This window comes from Piliocolobus tephrosceles, chromosome 15, assembly GCF_002776525.5.
Source record: "Piliocolobus tephrosceles isolate RC106 chromosome 15, ASM277652v3, whole genome shotgun sequence".
Taxonomy (NCBI): domain Eukaryota; kingdom Metazoa; phylum Chordata; class Mammalia; order Primates; family Cercopithecidae; genus Piliocolobus; species Piliocolobus tephrosceles.
The window spans coordinates 43,269,904-43,283,274 of NC_045448.1; the positions used below are offsets into that span (position 1 = coordinate 43,269,904).

The 13,371-nt window shown below is 47.4% G+C and overlaps 1 non-coding gene across 1 annotated transcript; it reads right to left on the bottom strand.

The window, feature by feature from the left end:
* Positions 1-669: 669 nt before the first annotated feature.
* On the bottom strand, positions 670-776 carry LOC111528871. Its single transcript, XR_002727184.1, has one exon. It is a non-coding gene; the product is annotated as a U6 spliceosomal RNA (small nuclear RNA).
* Positions 777-13,371: the final 12,595 nt, after the last annotated feature.

The following is a 13,371-nucleotide window of genomic DNA, read 5'->3' on the forward strand; positions in this document are numbered from 1 at the left end:
GAATTCCCACACGTTGTGGGAGGGACCTGGTGGGAGGTAACTGAATCTTGGGGGCAAGTCTTTCCCATGCTGTTCTTGTGATAGTGAATAAGACTCATGAGATCTGATGGTTTTAAAAAGAGAAGTTTTCCTGCACAAGCTCATCGTCTCTTTGCCTGCCACCATCCATGTGAGATGTGACTTGCTCCTCGTTGCCTTCTGCCATGATTGGGAGGCTTCCCCAGCCATGTGGAACTGTAAGTCCAATTAAACCTCTTTCTTATGTAAATTGCCCAGTCTCAGGTATGTCTTTATCAGCAGCATGAAAACAGACTAATACATCTGGTGTTTCCAACTGAGTAGTTTTCAGCCTGTTTCCTTCCTATAGAATTTTGGGGGTCCAAAAGCCTTTTTTCATTTCATCCTATTCTGACCCTTTTTGCCCAAGATGGTGGTGCTTCTGACAAAATAATTATATTAAAAACTGTGTGGGTTTCCCATGAATCTTACTGGGGCTCACCTTATTAGTCAAAAGCTATAACCACACACTTCATCAAGAAAACATTCTCTACATTCTTCTTGTGAGGCTGATGTAAAACAATTTACTTAGAATACTTAGAAGCCCTGTTGTTTAATGAAGAGGATCTGTGAGGCACACTCTTTTTTATTTTATTTTTAATTTGTTTTTATTTTAATATGAAATGCTTCATGAATTTGCATGTCATCCTTGCACAGGGGCCATGCTAATCTTTTCCGTATTGTTCCAATTTTAGTATATGTGCTGCTGAAGTGAGCACTGGGGCACACTCTTGAAATACTTAGAGGGCCTTTGTCTATTCAAAATATTTTATGAAGCCTTAGATATTTCTGAGTTTTTAACAAAGGTTCTTGTAGTCCCACTCTGGATTTTATCTTTGTCCTGAAGCCCTTTCATACTTTGAGAATCTTTTGCTATCTGGGAGGCTGAGAATGAGAACCAGATTTATTTTCAAACCCAGCAAGCCCCTGACTCTTTTATATGTTTTATAAATTTTGCTTGAAAGTTAAAGCTTCCTTTTAACTCATCTTTCTCTGTCTTTATCATATACAGCTAAAATAATCCAACTAGCATTGTCTTTTCTTCTTCTTTTTTTTTTGGAATGAAGTTTCGCTCTTATTGCCCAGGCTAGAGCGCAATGGCGCGATCTTGGCTCACTGCAACCTCTGCCTCCCGGGTTCAAGTGATTCTCCTGACTCAGCCTCCTGAGTAGCTGGGATTATAGGTGCCCGCCACCACACCCAGCTAATTTTTGTATATTTAGTAGAGACGGGGTTTCACCATATTGACGAGGCTGTTCTTGAACTTCTGACCTCAGGTGATCTACCTGCCTCTGCCTCCCAAAGTGCTGGGATTACAGGTGTGAGCCACCACACCCAGCCCAACTAGCATTTTTTAATCCAACTAGCATTTTCAACAGTCTGCTTAAAAATTGTTTTAGCCCAAACCATTAGTTCATTAGGCATATTTTCTTCTTCTTTTTTCTTTTTTTTGAGACAGAGCCTCACTCTGTCACCCAGGCTGGAGGGCAGTGGCACAGTCTCAGCCCACTGCAACCTCTGCCCCCTGGGCTCAAGCAATTCTGCAGCCTCAGCCTCCCAAGTAGTTGGGATTACAGGCATGAGCCACCAAGTCCAGCTAATTTTTGTGTTTTCAGTAAAGAAGGGATTTCACCGTGTTGGCCAGGCTGGTCTCAAACTCCTGACCTCATGTGATCTGCCCATCTCAGCCTCCCAAAGTGCTGGGATTACAGGTGTGAGCCACCATGCCCGGCCTTCATTAGGCACATTTTCTATTGCTCACATAGCTTCAAGTGACAATGTTGCTAACTTTCTTCCACTACATAATAAGGGTTTGTCCCCTTTCCTTCTGCTTCCAATAACATTTTCTTACTTTCCTCTAAGCCCTCATCAGCTACTTCCTTGAGAACTATCAGACTTCCATCGACAACATCCTCAAAGTCCTTACAATCTCTGCCCATCTCCCAGTCCTAAAGCCACATGACTTAGGTTCTGTGATGGCAGCATTCCATTTCCAGGTTATAGAAAAGTCTGCATCAACTATCTATTGCATGATAAGAAACCATCCCCAAACAGTGGTCTTACGACAACAACAATCATTTATTTTGTTCATGAAATGTGAGGGTTGACGGGGACTAAGCTAGGCCGTTCTCATTCGGGGTGTCTCATGAGTTTGCAGCCAATTGGTGGCTGGGGCTGAGGTCAGCTCAAATGCTGGGGTCTAGACTAGAAGGTTCACACTGCTTGGGGCTGGACAACTAGGGCTTCTCAGGAATCTCTTACTTTAAATGCAGTCCCTCTACAAAGCAGCCTCAGGGTAGCTGAGTTTCTTTCACAGCAGCTGAAGCCTCCCCACACAAGTGTCCCTAAAGGAATCATCAGAAGCTGCAGGGTCTTTTCTTACCTAACCTTGGAAATTACACAGTGCCACTTTTGCCACATTCTATTTGTCTAGGCACTGCCACATTTCCACCCAGGTGCAAAGGGAAGCAACATAGGCTCCACTTCTTGATGGAAAGAGAGTCAAAGGATTGTGTACATGTTTTAAAACACACAAGAGTTTAAGTAATATGTCCAAGGCCAAATAGCTGGAAAGTGACAGAGTTGAGGTTTGAACCCAGGTCTTCTGATTCTAGACTCACATTCTCAACTGCTAGTCTACACTGCCTCCTGTAAGTTGTAGACACAAATGGTCTACATGATGCAGAAGTTGGGGAGACAGGGGTTCCCTGACTTGGGAAAGTTACCGTCTTGCTTTTCTTACCCAGCTTCCTTTCAGAAAGGTAGTAGGACTCACATTACCTTCTTTGCGGGAGGAGTGGCTTCCTGACTGTAAAATGAATGAACAAATCGGAGCTGGAGCAGCCTCCTCTCAAGGAATTATCTCTTCCTTGAGATCATTTTCTTCCCATGGCCATCAGTGCCTTGGCTGGTTTCCATGTCACTCTCACTGTGGCCTTCAGACACCTCCTTGTCATCTGTTCCTGTGATCTTGGTCTTACCTTCTCACCACTAGTTTTTTACACAGGGGGATGGAGGAGTATCCTTTGGCATTTCTTTCTTTCTTTCCTTCTTTCTTTCTTTCTCTTTTTTTTTTTTTTTTTTTTTATTTTTGAAATGGAGTCTCACTCTGTCACCCAGGCTGGAGTGCAGTGGTGCAATCTCGGCTCACAGCAACCTCCGCCTCCCGGGCTCAAGTGATTCTTCCGCCTCAGCCTCCCGAGTAGCTGGAACTATAGGCATGCACCACCATGCCCAGCTAATTTTTTGTATTTTAGCAGAGATGGGGTTCCACCACATCGTCCAGGCTGGTCTTGAACTCCTGAGCTCAGGCAATCTGCCCACCTTGGCCTCCCAAAGTGCTAGGATTACTGGTGTGAGCCACCACCCCTGGCCTATCCTTTGACATTTCAAGAATGTCTGCCAGCCTGTTTGGAGGAAGGCATCCTTTCAAGCCTGAAGATCATTCATCAGAAGAAGATGAGGCTTCTGTGGACTTTATCAGGCCAGAGAGTTTTCCTACATTTCCTTTAAGTCTTGACTTTGAGCAGGTTTGACTTTGAACATCTTTGACATGAGTCTTAAAGTCCAGAATAGGACTTGCATGATAGACCATGTCCCGTGAATCTTGTCTGGAATAGCCCTTCGTATTCTGAATGACACTTAGCTGCAGAAGATAGATCATCCTGAAAGCACATGGTGGACAGGTGTAAGACCGCCATAAATGGGGATGTCATCTGTGTGATGCACAAAAGGGCTGGGCCAAGGAAGTGAGCAGGGTATGGCCTGAAACCCAGCCTGCACTCCACCAGCCACACCTTCCACCCTGCTGAGGGACTACGTCTGCCTGGAGGAAAGAAAAACTTCTTCTTGCTTGTCCACCCACAGCCAGGCATCTTTTTCTAACTCTATAAAGATACCATATGTATTAACAGCAGTACCAGGGGAAGGTGAGAAGACAAAAATATAGTAACCTACTCCATAGGACAAGTCATAGAAATCAACCCTGACAAATCACAATAATGGATTTATTAAATTTCAGAAAAGGTTGAACAATTGAGCCTCAGCAAAGGATGTAAGCATCTGGAGTCAATGCATCTCCTCACTAGAACATTCCCATTAAAGCAACCGCGTTCTCACAGCTCCCCATCTCCGCCCCAGTTCAGAATTCCAGAATCTTGAGAGAGATAATCTGACTGGCCTAGCTTTGACCCTCTAGACCAATCAGCCATGGCTAGGGCCAGGAGGAGTCACAGAATGTAGCATCTATGCCATAGATAACTGCTCAGCTCCCTTGCCGTGGGTGTCAAGTTGGTACCCAGAGAAAAGGCCCTAATTGTGAGCCTTCCAGCCCTCCAAGAACTCCTACGGCAGTGCAGTACGATTGTCTAGGATTTGTGAGCTTCCCACAAAGTCCTGGGAAGTTGATCTGACCCAACCAGTGGGAATAAAATGTTCCTATAGCTGTTTAGCCATTTGATTTCACCCTACAAACAGCAGGCAGTGACATTTTCCATTTTCCACATTTTTCCAAAGATCTTGTTTATTAATGCTTTTAGCATCAATAAAAAGTCAAATTCTTCATATTCTTCTCCTTATTAAGACTCCATCATCGGGTGTGGTGGCTCATGCCTGTAATCCCAAGCACTTTGGGAGACTGAGGTGAGTGGATCACTTGAGGTCAGGAGTTCGAGACCAGTTTGGTCACATGATGAAACCCCATCTCTACTAAAACTACAAAAATTAGCTTGGCATGGTGGCACAGGCCTGTAGTCTCAGCTACTCGGGAGGCTGAGGCAGGAGAATTGCTTAAACCCAGGAGCTGGAGGTTGCAGTGAGCAGAGATTGCACCACTGTACTCCATCCTGGGTGACAGAGCGAGGCTCTGTCTCAAAAAAAAAAACAAAAAAAAAACAAAAAAAGACGGTGTCACCGAAGACTAGAGCACTCAGCTCTGTAAAACTGTTCAGAGGCCAACCTAACATCAGAAATGAATTCTACTTTGGGAGGCCAAGGCAGGAGGATTACATGAGGCCAGGAGTTCAAGATAGCCTGGGCAACATAGCAAAACCCTGTCACTACAAAAATAATAAAAAATTAAGCCAGGGCCAGGCACGGTGGCTCACATCTGTAATCCCACTTTGGGAGGCCAAGGCGGGAGGATCACTTGAGTCCAGAAGTTTGAGATGAGCCTGGGCAACACAGCAAGACCCCATCTCTATTCAGTAATTAAAAAAAAAAAAAATTAGCTGAGCATGGTGGCATGCATGACTGTAGTCCCACCAACTTGGGAGGCTGAGGCAGAAGGATTGCTTGAATGATCCCTGTCTCAAAAAAAAGGAAAGAAGGAAATGAATTTTGACAAAAGCCACAAAATTAGTTTGTAGTGTCTTGATTGGCAATCTCTTAAAATTTTTTTTAATTATGATATACAGTCATGAACCACATAATGATGTTTCAGTCAACAAAGCATCGCATATACAATAGTAGTCTCATAAGACTATGATACCACATTTCTACTGTACCTTTTCTATGTTTAGATACACAAATACTTGCCATTGTGTTACACTTGCCTTCATTATTCAGTACAGTAACATAGAGTAAGGGTTTGCAGCCTTCAAGCAATAGGCTAGGCCATATAGTCTAAGTGTGTAGTCAGCTATTCCATTCTAAGTTTGTGTAAGTTCACTCGATAATGTTCACACAATAACAAAATTGCTTAACAATGTATCTGTAAGAACTTATTCCCCATAATTAACCCATGCATGACTGTATTTAAAATGTACACAAAATGGTTTAACAGAAACCCTCAGAGCCTCTCCCCAGATTCAACAGATACTAACATTTCGCTTCAGATTACCTTATATTTTTTAAAGGAATAAAACATTACAGCTACAGTCAAATCCCTGCCCCATATCCCTTCTCTCTCCCACTCACACAGATATGAGTGCCATCCTAAAGTTGGTGGCATCATTTCCAAGAGTGATTTTGGTTTTGACCTTTTGTTTGGCCCTCAGGTGCAAAAGCTTGAGTTCATCATTCTCCTCGATGGCACGCTCATCACCGTTCTGTACGGAGGCCCTCTCTTGTTTTATTTATTTATTTATTTATTTATTTATTTAATCCTCATTCACCAGCCCAGTCCCCCATCTATGAATGAGGCAACCACATTAGTATGTTTGACATCACATCTTTGTCTGTGTCTCTATAAAACACATGTTGCCGACTGGGTGCAGTGGCTCATGCCTGTAACCTCAGCACTTTGGGAGGCCGAGGCAGGTGGATCACCTGAGGTCAGGAGTTCAAGACCAGCCTGGGCAACATTGGTGAAACTCTGTCTCTACTAAAAATACAAAAACTAGCCGGCTGTGGTGGCGGGCTCCTGTAATCCCAGCTACTCTAGAGGCTGAGGCAGGACAATCGCTTGAACCCAGGAGGTGGACGTTGCAGTGAGCCGAGATCGTGCCATTGCACTCTAGCCTGAGCAACAAGACGAAACTTTGTCTCAAAAAAAAAAAGTTGCCTTTCTGTGCACATGTATTTTTAGTTTATACAAATGATGTGCTGCGGATTTCATTCTGTTTCTTGCCTTCTTCAGGCAGCACTGTTTTAAGGTCCATCCACATTTTTGGGTGTACATCTAGTTGGTTCTGCATTCCCCCCATTGTATTATACTTATCCCATTCTTATTCCATTCCTCAGGTGAAGTGGGAGAGAGAGAGGCAAACCGAGGTGATGACGGGCCTGTCCTTGAGACTCCATCCTAGGAGAGGGATACTAATGTCCCCTTTCCAACCACATGTGTACATGTGTGCATGCATATGTGCACACACACACACACACCCCTTCAGCTGGGAACGTGGGAAGGTTGGGGTGTGGGAAAGAAACGGGGAGTTCAATCAGAGGAGGATCTATCCTGGAGCTCTGGTACTATGAAATCCAAGTCCTTGCCTCCTCCAGGAAGCCTGCCTTGACCACACTGTTCCATGCAGATCTCTCCCTCTTCTGGGGATGGCAAATCTCATTTAATCACACACTAGTCTAATCTAGTCTTTCTGTTACTATCTCCCTGATCAGACTGAAATCCCATTAAAGGGAAAGATCATCTCTTGTTCTTTCTGTCTCTCTTGCTCAAGGCCTGTCTCAGAGGAAGTGAGAGCAGGGAGTGGGAAGTTGGATTTTGCTTTATTCAGGTTCCACTTCCTCTGTTTTAGGAACATGCCATCTTTCAGCAAACAATTATGTGCCAGGTTCGTAGAAGTCTGGAGAGGAAACGTGCACTGTGCCAGCTCTCAGGGGGCCTTTTTCATGGGGGATGCGAACATCCAAACACAAAGCTGGAGGACAAGGTGGAGGGTACACAGATCTGAGCATGTGCCTGGGGCACAGAGGAGGAAACGCCAGCTCAGTGCACAGCGGGGCCAGGGAGGGCTTCCAGCAGAGGTCACAACCAAGCTGAACCTGAAAGAGAAGAGTTAAGCTTAGAGCTGGGCTTGGAACAAGGGGAATATGAATTAACATGGGGAGGAAGCAAGAAATCTTGTGTGTGTTCCAGTCATTATGGCTGTGTAACAAATTATCATAATATTGGCATAAAACAACCCTTAATTATGTTTGGTATCAAGTCAGGGTCAGGAATCCGGACAGGGCACAGCAGGAGGAGCTTGTCTCTGCTCTCTGTTGACTGGGGCCTCCACTGGAAGCACCGAAGGCTGGGGTTTGGAATCATCTAAAAGCTCATTCACTCACAAATCTAGTGGTTGAACCTGGTTGCAGGTTGGAGGCCTCAGATCTCCTCCACATGGGTCTCTCCATGTGGGCCAGTTTGGGCATTTCCATAGCACAATGTTTAGATTCCTACAGTACACATCCCAAAGAAGAGAGACAGAGCTAGGTGGACGTTTTAGCTTTTATATGACTTAGCATCAAACATCATCCCTTTTGCCATAGTCTGTTGGTTAGAGCGTTCTCAAACCCCTATCCCAATTTGATTAAGAAAACAGAGACCCCCTTCCTCTCAGTGGGAGGAGTGTCAGTCACATTGCAAGAGCATGTGGGTTGTAAGATATATTGTGGTGCAGTCATCTTTGGAAAACACAATCCCCACCACCTGTGTTGATGGGGATGGGAGGGGGTGGGGGAACAACAATAGACCAGTGTCCACTATTGCTGGAGCAGCACGTGTGAGGTGAAGGCAGGAAGAAACAAGGCAAGGTCTTCCTGCCAGGTCAGGCCAGGTTCTGGAGGGTCTTAAAAAGCACACGTAGAGGTTGGGTGCAGTGACTCAGGCCTGTAATCCCAGCACTTTGGGAGGCTGAGGCGGGCTGATCACAAGGTCAGGAGTTCCAGACCAGCCTGGCCAACATGGTGAAACCCCTTTTCTACTAAATACACAAAAAGTTAGCTGGGCATGGTGGTGTGTGCCTATAATCCCAGCTACTCGGGAGGCTGAGGTAGGAGAATTGCTTAAACCCAGGAGGCGGAAGTTGCAGTGAGCTGAGATCGAGCCATTGCACTCCAGCCTGGGTGACAGGGTGAGACTCCATCTCAAAAAAAAAAAAAAAAGCACGCGTAGGACAATACTTACAGATAAAGGAAGACTTTGGAAGCCCCAGGACTCCTGCTCTCTTTTTCCCATCCACCAAGCATCTCCTCTGTGTTTGATCAGAAAATATGCAAAGCCCCCCATGAGTACCTGAAGCAGAGGAACTCTCAGGGTTTAGGCTTTCACGTAAGTTTGCTCTTCAAATGTATGGCAAGGTGGTGGACAGCAGTAAAGCCAGGTCTGTGTCCTGGGAGTCAGAGTCAAGGGTAGCTAACCAGCAGCTTCCTACCCCTGTTCCTATGTTCGCGTGCACACCACATGTACCTGGCCAAGCCCAGTCTCTCAACCTGAGTCCCATGAATGCTGCTGCTTGGGTGGCAGGTGGAGACTCTTCAGAAGTGTCCTGCCAGGTCCACTTTGAATGGCCCTAGGCAAAGCACCATTCATGCTTCATACACACAAGCTCAGGAGGTATGGGCCAAAGGGGTAGCATGATACCAAGAAGAGAGCTTTAGCTTGGGACGGGAGTCCTGTGTCCTCATCCTGCCTCTGCTCAACCAGCCGTGGGCCTTGGGGAGGACATTTCCTCTGCTGGACCTTGCAGGCAAATGCAAGGATTGGACTAGACAGGAGTTTTCTCCAAGTGTAATCCTTGGAACTCATGCATTAAAATCACCCACCCAGAAAACTACAGTGAGATACCACCTCACACTCACTAGAATGTTAAAATCACAAAGACTGACAATATCAAGTGCTGATGAAAAGGTAGAACAACTGGAACCCTCATATATTGCTGGTGCGGATGCAAAATCATACAGCCACTTTAGAATCTACTAAAGCTAAATACCTTCCCTATGACCCAGCAATTTCACTCCTAGACATTTACCCAAAAGACAAAAACACGTGTTCACATAAAAAAGACTCATACAAAACGATCATAGCAGCTTTATTTATAACAGCCAAAAATTAGAAACAGTCCAGGTGTCTGTCCATCACAGGTGAATGGATCAAAAAAACTGTTTAATCAAAAGAAAGAAACTAAACTATTAATACACACAACGTGAATGGATTTCAAAAACATGATTCCAAATGAGAATAGTCAGAAACAAAACAAAGGTATACCGTATGGCTCCATTTGTCATGAAGTCCAAAAATAGATGAAACTTTAGGAATGGTGCTAGAAATCAGAGCAGTAGTTACCTGGGAGGATGAGCAGTGGGGTGGAGAAACTGGAAAGAGGACCCATGGTACTTTCCGGAGTGATGGAATTGTTCTATATCTCGATGAGATGTGGGTGACATGGAACTGCACACCTAAAATCTGTGTATTTCATTTCCCTGTTATATCTTATATTTTGTTACATATTATTAAAAGTAAAATATTTAGACTGGTAAAATGCAGTTTCCTGGGCGCCCCAGACTCCCTGAGTTAGGGAGTCCTCTCAGGTGAGGCCCTGGAATCTGCATGCTGAACGGGCTCCAGCTTTGGAGAGAGCATTAGACTTGAGGCCCAGGTCCCCAGGGGCGATACCCACACGCCGCTCCCTGCCCCCCACCCCGAGACGCCCCCCACTGCACACGATCCCACTCGGCCCTTGGCGCTTCCCCCTCTCCCCAAGCCCCCAGCCCCTCTGCCCAGTCGCCCCTGGTAACCAAGAAAGGGCTTGAAAATCCTCAAAGTGCAGCCGCCCGGGGAGGGGCTGTCCACAGTGTCAGTGAGACAAGGGCACACACAAAATGCGGGGTAATTGCCGCTTCTCTAATTCGCGGCCCTTTGTGCGGCGGCGCGGAGCCGGCGGCCGCGCTCCCAAGCCCGGGCCTTTCAGCCGCCCGGGGGGGCCCCGGCGGCCGCGCTCCCCGCGCTCCGCCGCGCATAATTAATCGGGCTTCACAGGGCCCGGGACAAAGGCGCCCATTCACCCCGCCGCTCCTCCCCCCGGGGATATTGTTATTTCTAAAAACTGCAGCCAGCTGGGCCGCAGAGAAACGTCAGCTCTGTGGGAGAATGAGCGCCCGGCCGGGCCGCGAGGAGACTGGGAGCTCTGTCTCTCGCGCCCCGCGCGGGATTAGAGCGGCCAGGGAGCTGGGGTGGGCAGGGGGCCCGGGGTCTTTTCTGAAGTCTGCACGACTCCTCAGAAAGCCTCGTGATTTCCATGGGGCCCTGGAGGAGGGCGCCATGGAAATGGTAATGCGGGGCATTGAAGCTGGCTCATAGGGAAGGAGGGGGGTTGCGTCCAGGCTGCCCGGGCCATGGCACGGCTCCCGGGTGGGAGGGGCCGGTGGACGGCCCAGTGGCCAGGCCCGGGTGCCCCCACCTGTACCAGGCCCTCCCGGACACTGGGAAAAATGCATCCAGGAATAAAGGCCCGAGTCTGGGTCCGAGGAGCCTGCAGTTAAGTTAGGGGCGGGGGATGTGGTGCCTCCACAGTAACCCAGCTCCGCTCCAAGGACCACCAGGAAAGCTGGTTGAAAGCATTGCCTACACATGCCTGGGCCTCACCACCGGGGATTCAGGCTCCCAACTTCCCAGGCATCTGCATTTTTCCTAAGCTCTCCAAGCGCCTCTGAAGCCCGCCAACATTTGGTTACCACTCAGCACTGTCCCAGGAAGGTGGCTCCAGTGCTCCACGTCCCATTTCGCAGGCGGGAAATGGGCTCAAGGAGATAAACAGAGTTGTCCAAGATCACAGAACAGAGCTGGAAGTGGACCGTGGGCATGTTGGTTGTATACAAAAGCAGAACAGAAGGGAGAGGGTGCTAGAAAGGGGGTCTCAGGCCTCACTTCCTCCCCTAAGCATTCCCTGGCAGCTCGGGGCGTCTGTGCTCTCCCTTCCCTGACCTCTCCTTGCAGGAGATCTGTCTGCCTGGTTAAATGCCTCCAGCGTGTTCTGTTCTGACTCGTGGATTTGCGGGGGGTTCTCCTACCTGCTCCACCAGAGGCACAGTTGAGTGCAGGCCCAGAGGCCCCACTGGTTTTATGCCAGGGTCAGTGCCCAGCAGAGCTCCAGCCAGGGCTTACTGGATGGGAGCAGCATCTCATGACTCCAGGGTCCAGGCCTTCTAGGCTGCACTCCTCTTCAAAGTCCAGTGTCCTCCCCAGGCCATGGAGAGGCCCAGGTCCCAGGTCGGCAGTGCTGGGCTTCACCTTTGCCACTGAACCCAAGGAAACGAGCACCCGTCTATTCCTCCTCCCAAAGCTGGGAGCAGTTGTGAAGAGCCGCCATGAATTTCCAAAACCTCAGCATCCTGAACGCCTCCCAGAACAAGCAGAGGCCTTTCCAAAACCCTGCCCCTCCAAGCCTGTCTAACTGAGACATTCTGTCCCTCGGCTATACTCTGGAAAATGTTCTCTCAGCCTAAGACTGCCAGTCCCAAGCAGGACCACAGGCCTCAGAGCCAGACCGCACCACAGGGCCTTGCTCCTCCAGGCGAGTCAGGGAAAGGAAGCTGCCTGTATTTTCAGAAGAGCCCAGGCTGTCCTCCAAGGCCCAGAGAGGGTGCCCAGCCAAGCTCATTTCTGCTGCTACCACGCCATGCAAGACACTGGAAAGCCAACATCACACGACATTCACATCTGTGGGTGGAAGAATGTGCAGAAAACTCGAGAACAAAGTAGAGGGAAGGAGAGCACAGAGTTCAGCCAAGCCTCTATGGGGACAGACCAGCTGTCCAATAGTACAGCCGCGGAAGTCAACAGATTTTCCCAGGGGGACCCTGTGACCTAGGCAGCCCCCAGCAGCCAGGCCACCAGCACAGCATCAAGCAGAAAACCAATCCAGCCTCTCTCTCCCATTAAATCAGCTTTACTTAAGATATAGAATGACCCAATACTGTCTGAAAATGAGATGACCAAGGCTCAGCTAAGAGGAAGCCAGACTATGTAAAAGAATGTCCTTGAAATATAAACTGAAATATTTAAGGGTAAAGGGGCAAGATATCTCCAAATTTTTCTCAAATGATTTCATAAATGTAAATAATTGGTGACTCTGGGGAAAGGGTACACAGGAATTCCTTATATCGTCTTATAACCTTTCTGAAGTTTGAAATTTAAAAACCAAAACAGTAGGCAGCAGACACACCGCAACATCATAGCACCGATATTCCAAATCCCATACCCAGGGAAGGGACTCAGCTCTCCGGTTACCTTCCCCCTGCAACACACAGTCACACTCACACTCAGAATGCTTGGAAATGCACACCTAAGATCTGTGCATTTCCTTTCCCTGTTATACCTTATATTTTATTATATATTATTAAAAATAAAATATTTGAACTGGTAAAAATGCAGTCCAAAGATGCATGCATCTTTCACTGTCTTCTGTCATAGCAATTTGTGAACCCAAGTCAGGCTCAGCGTCCTTAAGGGGAAGGCCAGTGTTGTTTACCTCTGAATCTTACTGCAGCTAGCAATGTACTTTGTAAATGGTAGGCATTTAACCAAACCTAGAATCCAATCATTTGCCATGTAAGGTTTCTAGCTCTAAGTGAGGTGGAAGGAGGAAGAGAAGGGGGTAGGTAGCCAAATGGAAGAAGAAACCAAGAAAGATGGCAGAGTCCACATGGATTTTCCAGTCCAGTACCCTCATGTCAGAACGAATTTTTTTGTTTTGTTTGGGGGTTTTTTTTTTTTTTTTTTTTTAGACAGAGTCTCACTCTGTCACCCAGGCTGGAGTGCAGTGGCACAATCTTGGCTCACTGCAACCTCTGCATCCTGGGTTCAAGCTATTCTCCTGCCTCAGCCTCTCAAGTAACTGGGATTACAGGTGCACACCACCACGCCTGGCTAATTTT